The sequence below is a fragment of the Onychomys torridus genome, chromosome 9, assembly GCF_903995425.1.
Source record: "Onychomys torridus chromosome 9, mOncTor1.1, whole genome shotgun sequence".
NCBI classification, from domain to species: Eukaryota; Metazoa; Chordata; class Mammalia; order Rodentia; family Cricetidae; genus Onychomys; species Onychomys torridus.
The window spans coordinates 40,453,046-40,462,688 of record NC_050451.1 but is presented as its reverse complement, the minus strand read 5'-3'; the positions used below and the strand labels follow the sequence as shown (position 1 = coordinate 40,462,688).

Below are 9,643 nucleotides of genomic sequence, written 5' to 3'. Positions count from 1 at the left end.
TTTCTTTTCATAACAGATTCAGTAATCTACCTTTTGTCATTTTTATATCTTCTCCTTTTTCTTTTTAGAGTAGATTCAGTGATCTACCCATTTATCCTATTATTTCTTCATCTTTTTTCTAAGAGTAGATTCAGTGATCTACCTCATATCTATATTCTTTTTTCTTTTTAAACAAAACCTCTGAATCTAATCTCCATGTTCAGCTTTTTTTCCTGACCATTAACAATTAACAACTTGTAACCAATCATCATAAACAATGAATGTAGATCAACAAGGGACAGACAAGGTAATACTTTGCCTCAGTCTTCTGGAAACTCCCAGAGGGGCCTCAGGCAGGCCCCTACAGTGAATCCAGTACAGACCTTTCCTGCAATCATAGAGGAGACCCCTACTCAGAGCAGTTAAATAACCAAATGCCTATTGGAATAAACCAGGCTACTCAGAGTAATGGAACAACTGAGACAGAGAGAACAGAAAATTCAGGAGAAACCATAAAGAAAATTTTTTGGCAAACTTCTATAAATGAACAAAGACCAAAATTAACAATAAAAATAAATGGTGTTTTGTTGTCTGGTCTGGTAGACACAGGTGCTGATGTTACCATAATTGCACCAGAATTTTGGCATCCATCTTGGCCTCTTCAGGAGGTAAATGTTCAACTGTTAGGAATTGGAACATTAACTCAAGTGAAACAGAGTGCAAGATGGCTCGAATGTATAGGCCCAGAAGGACAGAGAGGCAGATTAAAACCATATGTGGCTAACATAGCCATGAACCTGTGGGGTAGAGACCTGTTATAACAATGGAATACTCAGATTAACATCCCTCCAACCTCAGAAATAAACCATAAACTAGCACATGTTTCTGAGAGAAATATTAGAAGGTATTATTCTAATGAGTGGTCACCAGCCATCTGTATTATACAAGAACAGGGCACAAAAACTGATGATCTTCCAAAGACACCAACAGCTCTACCTTTAAAATGGTTAACAGACAAGCCTGTATGGGTTCATCAATGGCCTTTAACAACAGAGAAACTCCAGGCTTTAGAAGAGCTGGTAGAAGAACAGTTAAATGTAGTGAAATTATTTGTTTGTAATGAGACTACATACTACAATTCGTTCAGCACTGGGCTGGACACTGCAGTAATTAGGGGACTGGAGGGAGGAAAGACAGGTTGAGGACTTTGAGCTGGATTTAAGAATATCCAAGTCAGAACCTTCTGGAAGACTCTTCCTTGACCACACAGGGCAGAAATGAAAATCACATGATCACCACTGACTGAAAAGGGAGGGAACAAGGGGCTGGGCCTCAGTGCACAACCCAAACAAGTCAGAACACCAGCCACCTGCTGGCCAGTTCTGTTGAGAAAGGGGAATGCTTTTCCTGCCTTGGCCTTCCTGCTTTGTGAGGACCCTTATCACTCTGAGGCTAAGCAGCCTTGGGCTGGCTCTAGCGCCTGAGAGCCCTAATCCAGGAGATGCTGAGGGAGGGAAGCCTGTCAATAGAGCTGTTCCTAATCAGTCTGGCACAGCGAGGGGCTGTGAGGATGCCCTGCAAGGGCACCTGTGATACTGCAGCAATACTGGGCAGGACTCTGGGGGCACATGGAAGGGACACTGCAGGTACAATTCATGGCACTGACAAGGGTCTCTGCCGCAAGGCTGCAGGTCCACAGGCACCAGCTGCCCTCTGCTCCCAGGGCCAAGTCTCATGGGTCCACAGTTACAGAGAAGCCCAATGCAGAGCTCAGCTTCTCCTGTCTGCATTTGGCCAGTCCTTGATGCTTCAGCTTCTAGAAGGATGAGCAAGGAAGGAACCCAGAAGCCAACAGCTCCCAGTTCTTGGCCCAGCTTCCAGTGCAGGTCAGCTATATGGAACATGCCCAGATTTGACAGGCAGGATGATCCTTCTGGACAATAAGAAGTGGGGAGCAGGAGGCCTGAGGAACAAGGAACCGTCCATCTAACTGTCTATGGAGAGGGCTGACTCCTGAAGCTTACATTCTTGTGAAGGGTCAGTCCCACTCTTTCTCCTCAGTCTCCAGCCTTTCATGAAAAACTGCTCCCACTGTTTAAGCTTCTTTAGGGCATTCCTATAAAAAACCAAACAAACCTGGCATTCTCTTTGCTGTGGCCCTTTATTCTAAGGTTTCTATGTCTTCAGTGTCAAAGATGTCCATGTTCTTTTCACAGCAAAGTTCAGTCCATTCTGTAGGAAAGATGAAGGAGCAGGAGGCAGAGGAGAGGCCTGGCAAGCCCTTTTCCAGTTAATGTAGCCAACACCTGCTGGGCCATTGGGATGGTGCCAGTGCATGGAGGCAGGACAAGGGCTCCAGGTGGAGGTAGAAGTTTCCAGAAGCAGGAAGGAGAATCTGTTGAAGACCAGACATACACTTTTCTCCTGAGCCAGCATAGCACTAGCTGGCCCCCAGCTCCTTGCAAAGGACAGCAGAAGTCAAGACAGACAGGAAAATAGGCCCCACAAAGTGCTGAGGACAGGGGCCTGGGGAGGATGCCCCAATGGTATGGCTATATTCAATGCCACCTTTGGTGGAGATGCTGGAATATGGCAGAAAGCTGCAGAGCAGGCTGTGGGCCTGGCGGTAGATCCTGTGTGGGATGGAGCAGGGACTCAGGTTGGCTAGTGCTGAGCCCAGTTGTTGGATGTGGTCTAAGATGGTCCAGGGAAGGTGGCCACCAATTGATGTAGAGAACGTAGGTGAAGCCATCTTTGAGGACCCCTTGGCTGGAATAATAATAGGGCAGATAGTGATGCTGCTTAAAGTCTCTGTTTTCATAGAAGTTTATTGCTGTATTGTTGGTGGTGAAGACATGTAGGTAGATGGCTTTGCAGTGGTCCTGGGCAGTGGTTGAAATATGATCCTTTAAACTTTCTAGTAAAAGGGAACCTATGTTGTATTTTCTGAATTCTTTCACCACTCCCAGACTTAGAATGTATGCAACTTGTGTATCCACAGAGAAGCTGAGGCTAGAATATCTCCATCCTCTTTATGTATTTTGGTCCTGTTCTTTATTTCAGCTACTATTATTCCCAAGATGGCACCTCTGTAGGTTGCAGCAAGAGAGAAGAACTTCTTGTTGGATGTGATATCATGATACCATGAGTTTGGGTACTCAATGGGGAACCAGTCGTCACACAGGTGTCGCGGTGTCTATGTCATCTTGGCAGAGGAGGCGCAGGCTGACCTTGCTGAGGGCGCTGGAAGGCACCTCTGTCATTCACACCTCAGATGGGAGCCGGTGGCAGCTTATGGCATCATCGCATCCTGGGCTCAGCGCATCCTGGAGGAGCCAGGAAGCCGGACATGGAACTGCGGCTCCCAGGCACCCCTGCCCCGCCACCCCGTGATGGGTTATGTAACTGGCAGGGCAGCAGCTGGGAAGGAGAAGGCAGCCCGAGGTGCTTCTGCCTCTCGTGCTCCGCCGGCCCCATTTTCTTCTTGAGGTAGTCCAATGCACATGTTTATGACTGTTTGTTCATATGTGCTCTACACATGAGAAAAACACGTGATGCTTGTCTTTCTGAATCTGGTTTATATCATTATGGTAAGTGAAATAAACATATATTGCTTTTCATGTAATTGTAAATATTACTTTTAAACATCTTAATTCTTATTTTGTTTCATTAAGTATATTATATATATTTTATGTTGACCCTTACTCTTACTTTGATAAGCTCTAGTTAACTATTTTTTAATCATTTTATTACAAGTATCATTTACACTTTTTAAGAGTTATAGTATGATAATTCAATTCAACTAAGTGTATATGATGATCCAAGTGAAATGATTACTATCTCCTCAGAACTTAGACTTTGTATTGGGAAACATTTCTCTTTTTTATTTTACTTAACTTATTTCTCCACATTCAAGTGCAGAAATAATGCCTTGCTCTGTCCCTGAACTCCTCCCACTCCCTGCTTCCACTGCTCCTTTCGAGGACTGTCATCAAATGAAGACAGTGGAGAGGTCAGAGATTTCTCTTTGTTTGCAATTTTTTTTGGAGGACTCACGTAAACTATCTCAATTATGTTAGTATATTTCTATATGTATTTTCTATGAAATTTGTAAGGTTGATAAAATTGCCTTCTGTTTTTCATTTTCTCAGAGATTCATCTGTTTGATTCTTGGTACATTGTTGGTGCATTGATTATTTAGGTGCTTTTTCTTTAGGTTGTAAACATATCCTATTGTATATATTGAAGTGCCCTAAATATACACTGGGTTACAAGTCTCCATCCTGAGGACTAATTTAGACTTTGAAATTAGTTTTAGACTATATTATGGGTAAACATTTAGAGATGAAGGAGTTACTGGATTAGGTATATAATTATGAGGAACATGCATCATCTCTTCTTGAGTCTTGCCTTTGTAAGAAGACTCTAGCTTTGACTTGACAGCACACCTGAAAGCCCTTGAACAGGAAGAAGCAAAGTCTCCCAGGAGGAACAGATGCCAGGAAATTATCAAATTGAGAGCTGAAATCAATAAAATAGAAATAAAGAGAACAATACAAAGGATTAATGAAACAAAGACTTAATTCTTTGAGAAGATCAACAAGATAGACCAGCCCTTATCCAAACTAACCAAAAGACAGAGAGAGAGCATCCAAATTAACAAAATCAGAAATGAAAAGGGGGACATAACAACAGACAATGAGGAAATCCAGAGAATCCTCAGGTCATAATTCAAAAACCTCTACTCCACAAAACTGGAAAATCTAAAAGAAATGGATAATTTTCTGGATAGGAACCACATAACTAAGTTAAATCAAGACCAGATAAACCATTTAAATAGTCCAATAACCCCTAAGGAAATAGAATCAGTCATTAAAAGTCTCCCAACCAAAAAAATTCCTGGACCTGATGGTTTCACTGCAGAATTCTACCAGATCTTCAAAGAAGACTTAATACCAATACTCTTTAAATTGTTCCACACGATAGAAGCAGAAGGAATGTTACCAAACTCCTTCTATGAGGCTACAATTACCCAGATTCCTAAACCAAACAAAGATGCAACATAGAAAGAGAACTACAGACCAATCTCCCTCATGAACATTGATGCAAAAATACTCAATAAAATTCTGGCAAACAGACTCCAAGAACACATCAAAACAATTATCCACCATGATCAAGTAGGCTTCATCCCAGGGATGCAAGGGTGGTTCAACACACGAAAGTCCATCAATGTAATACACCATATAAACAAACTCAAAGAAAAAAACCACATGATCATCTCACTAGATGCAAAAAAGGCATTTGACAAAATCGAACACCCCTTCATGATAAAGGTCTTGGAGAGATCAGGAATAAAGGGAACATACATAAACATAATAAAGGCAATCTACAGCAAGCCAACAGACAACAACAAATTAAATGGAGAGAAACTCAAAGCAATACCACTAAAATCAGGAACAAGGCAAGGCTGTCCCCTCTCCCCATACTTATTCAATATAGTACTTGAAGTTCTAGCCAGAGCTATAAGACAACATAAAGAGATTAAGGGGATACAAATTGGGAAGGAAGAAGTCAAGCTCTCCCTATTTGCAGATGACATGATAGTATACCTGAGTGACCCCCAAAATTCAACCAAGGAACTGATACAGCTAATAAGAACCTTCAGCAACATTGCAGGATACAAGATCAACTCAGAAATTCAGTAGCCCTCCTATATACAGTAGACAAACAGGCTGAGAAGGAAATCAGAGATACATCACCCTTTACAACAGCCACAAATGATATAAAGTACCTTGGGGTTACTCTAACTGAGCATGTGAAGGACCTATATGACAAGAACTTTAAGTCCCTGAAAAAAGAAATTGAAGAAGATGTCGAAAATGCAAAGATCTCCCATGTTCATGGATAGGCAGGATTAACATAGTAAAAATGGCGATCTTAACAAAAGCAATCTACAAATTCAACACAATTCCCATCAAATTGCCAACACAATTCTTCACAGATCTGGAAAGAACTATACTCAACTTCATATGGAAAAGCAAAAAACCCAGGATAGCCAAAAGAATCCTGTACAATAAAACAACCTCTGGAGGCATCACGATCCCCAACCTCAAGCTCTATTATAGAGCTACTATAATAAAAACAGCTTGGTACTGGCATAAAAACCAACATGTGGACCAATGGAATTGAACTGAAGACCCTGACATTAATCCGCACACCTCTGAACATATAATTTTTGACAAAGAAGCCAAAAATGTACAATGGAAAAAAGAAAGCATCTTCAACAAATGGTGCTGCCATAACTGGATGTCAATGTGCAGAAGGCTGCAAATAGATCCACATCTGTCACCTTGCACAAAACTTAAATCCAAGTGGATCAAAGACCTCAACATAAATCCAGCTACTTTGAACCTGATAGTAGAGAAAGTAGGAAGTACTCTTGAACGCATTGGCACCAGAGATCACTTTCTAAATATAACACCAGTAGCACAGACACTGAGAGAAACAATCAATCAATGGGACCTGCTGAAACTGAGAAGCTTTTGTAGAGCAAAGGACACAGTCAAGAAGACAAAGCGACAGCCTACAGAATGGGAAAAGGTCTTCACCAACCCCACATCTGAGAGAGGGCTGATATCCAGAATATATAAAGAATTCAAGAAATTAGACATCAAAATGCCCAACAGTCCAATTAGGAAATGGGCTATAGAACTAAACAGAGAATTCTCAACAGAGGAAGTTCAAATGGCTGAAAGACATTTAAGGAATTGCTCAACATCCCTAATTATCTGGGAAATGCAAATCAAATGCCTCTGAGATACCACCTTACACCTGTCAGAATGGCTAAGATCAAAAGCACAGAAGACAGCTTATGCTGGAGAGGATGTGGAGCAAGGGGAACTCTCCTCCACTGCTGGTGGGAATGCAAGCTTGTACAGCCACTTTGGAAATTAACATGGCGCTTCCTTAGAAAATTGGGAATCCATCTCTCCCAAGACCCAGCTATAGCACTCTTGGGCATATACCCAAGGAATGCTCAATCATACCACAAGGGCATTTGCTTAACTATGTTCGTATCAGCTTTGTTTGTAATAGCCAGAACCTGGAAACAACCTAGATGCCCTTCAACTGAAGAATGGATAAAGTAAATATGGTACATATACACAATGGAGTACTACTCAGCAGAGAAAAACAATGACATCATGAGATTTGCAGGCAAATGGATGGATCTAGAAAAAAATCATCCTGAGTGACATAACCCAGACTCAGAGGGACAAACACGGTATGTACTCACTCATAGGAGGATACTAGATGTAAAACAAAGATGACTAGACTGGTACACAACTCCAGGGAGAGTACTTAGAAAATGGGACCCTAGGAAAGACACAAGGATCACCCAATGACAGAGAAATGGATGAGATCTACATGAACAACCTGGATGACAGTAGGGGTAATGAAGGGCAAGATTTGAGGGAAAGAAAGCTTAGGGGAGTAGGAGATCCCAGCTGGATCAGGAACAGAAAGGGAGAACGAGGAATAACAGACCATGATAAATGAAGACCACATGAGAACAGGAATAGGCAGAGTGCTGGAGAGGTCCCCAAAAATCCACAATGATATATCCTCTATAGACTGCTGGCAAGGTCGAGAGAAAGCCTGATCTGACCTAGTCTGGTGATCAGATGGCTAAACACCCTAACTGTCGTGCTGGAACTCTCATCCAATAACTGATGGAAGTGGATGCAGAGATCCTCAGCCAGGCCCCAGGTGGAGCTCCAGGTGTTCAACTGTCGAGAAAGAGGAGGGTCTGCAAGAGCGTGAATTGTTGAATCCAAGATTGCAAAAAGCACAGGGACAAATAGCCAATGGAATGGAAGCACATGAATTATGAACCAAAGGCTGTGGAGCCCCCAGCTGGAGCAGGCCCTCTGGATAAGTGAGACAACTGAGTAGCTTGATCTGCTTGGGAGGCACCCAGTCTGTGGGACCAGGATCTGTCCTTAGTGCATGAGCTGGCTGTTTGAAACCTTGGGCTTATAAGGGGACACTTTGCTCAGTCTGGAAGGAGGGGCAGCACCTGCCTGTACTGAATCCACTAGGTTTAAATGAATCCCCAGGGGTGCCTTGATCCTGGAGGACATGGGAATGGAGGGGAGGGGCTGGGGGAGGTGGGGGTGAGGGCGGGAGGGAGGAGGACAGGGGAACCCATGGCTGATGTGTAAAATTTAAAACACATAGTAGTAAAGAAAAAAAAAAACAACCCCCCCCCAAAAGAAGACTCTAGCTTACTTCTAGTTGAGGATAGTCAGTATTCAAATACCTATCTGACCTTATACATTTTTCTTACTTTTCTTTAGCTTTCTTTATCGTTCCTTTCTTTTTCTGGTGGTATGGTTACATGGACAGAGCATTCCTGTGGACTACTGTCTGTCATTTCAATTTTTAACACCATGTGATCAATCACCTTTCCATTCATGCCTCTGCTCTTCCATTGACCCTCCTTTGTCCTGGTTTGCGTTTTGATGACTCTAAATTTTGCTTTGATGCTACTTTCTCATTTCTACTTGTTTCACATTGTTTCTTTTCTTTCAACTTTTATTTATTCTTTCATTCATATCTCACACAATACATCCTGACCACACTCTCCCCTCCTTTCACTCCTCCCAGCCTCCCCTCTAACTCTCCCCCCAGATCTGCTACTTCACTGCTTCTCCATTTCCCTTCAGAGTGATATCAACCTACCACAGAGTATCAAGATGCAATAAGACCAGGCACAAACCCTCCTATCAAGGCTGGGTGAGGCAACCTAGTAGGAGGCAAAGGGCCCCAAGAGAAGGCAAAAAAGCCAGAGACATCCCCTCTGCCACTTTTAGGAGTCCCACAAACACCCCAAGCTAAACAACTTCAGCATGTATGCAGAGAACATAATGAACACCCATGCAGACTCTGTGATTGCTGCTTCAGTCTCTGTGAGCCCCCAAAATCCCTGCTTAGTTGTTTCTGTGTGCTTAGTGTTCTCCTAGTGCCCTTGACCTCTCTGGCTCCTACAATCCTTCCTGCCACTCTTGTGCAGGGGTTCCCGAGCTCTGCCTAATGTTTTCATGTGAGTTTCTGCAGCTGCTGCCACCAGCTGACAGATGAAGCCTCTTTGATGGAAATTGATCTAGGCACCGATCTATGAGTATAGAAGAATGACATCAGGATTTTAACCTTGTTTCTAAGCCATCCAGTTTTGGTGTCTGGCTGTCTGGGCAGTGTTGGGCACAGGCGCCCTCTTGTGGCTTGGATCTCAAGTTAGACCTGCCATTGGTTAGTCACTCCCACAAGCTCCGAGCCATCATTTTTCTAGAACAGTTTTCAGGCAGGACAGGTGTGGGTCTGAGGTTTTGTGGCTGGGTTAGCGTCCTAGTCCCACGCCTGGGAGCCTTGCCTGGCTCAAAGATGGTCAGTTCAGGCTCTGTTCAGGATTTCTACATTGTTAGGAGTCCTCACTAGGTTCACCCTCGTATATTTCAGGAAGCTTCCACTGCACTAGGTCTCCACATAGTCCCCAAATGCTCCCCAGTCTTCCCTTGTAGTCTCTCCCAAACCCTGAAAGAAATATTCAATATCCTCACCAGGAGGGACATGCAAATAAAAAAGACTTTGAGATTCCATCTTATAC

The 9,643-nt window shown here is 43.0% G+C and overlaps 1 pseudogene; it reads right to left on the bottom strand.

Annotated features, from left to right (window-relative positions):
* Positions 1–2,419: 2,419 nt before the first annotated feature.
* LOC118590703 lies at positions 2,420–3,242 on the bottom strand (annotated as a pseudogene).
* Positions 3,243–9,643: the final 6,401 nt, after the last annotated feature.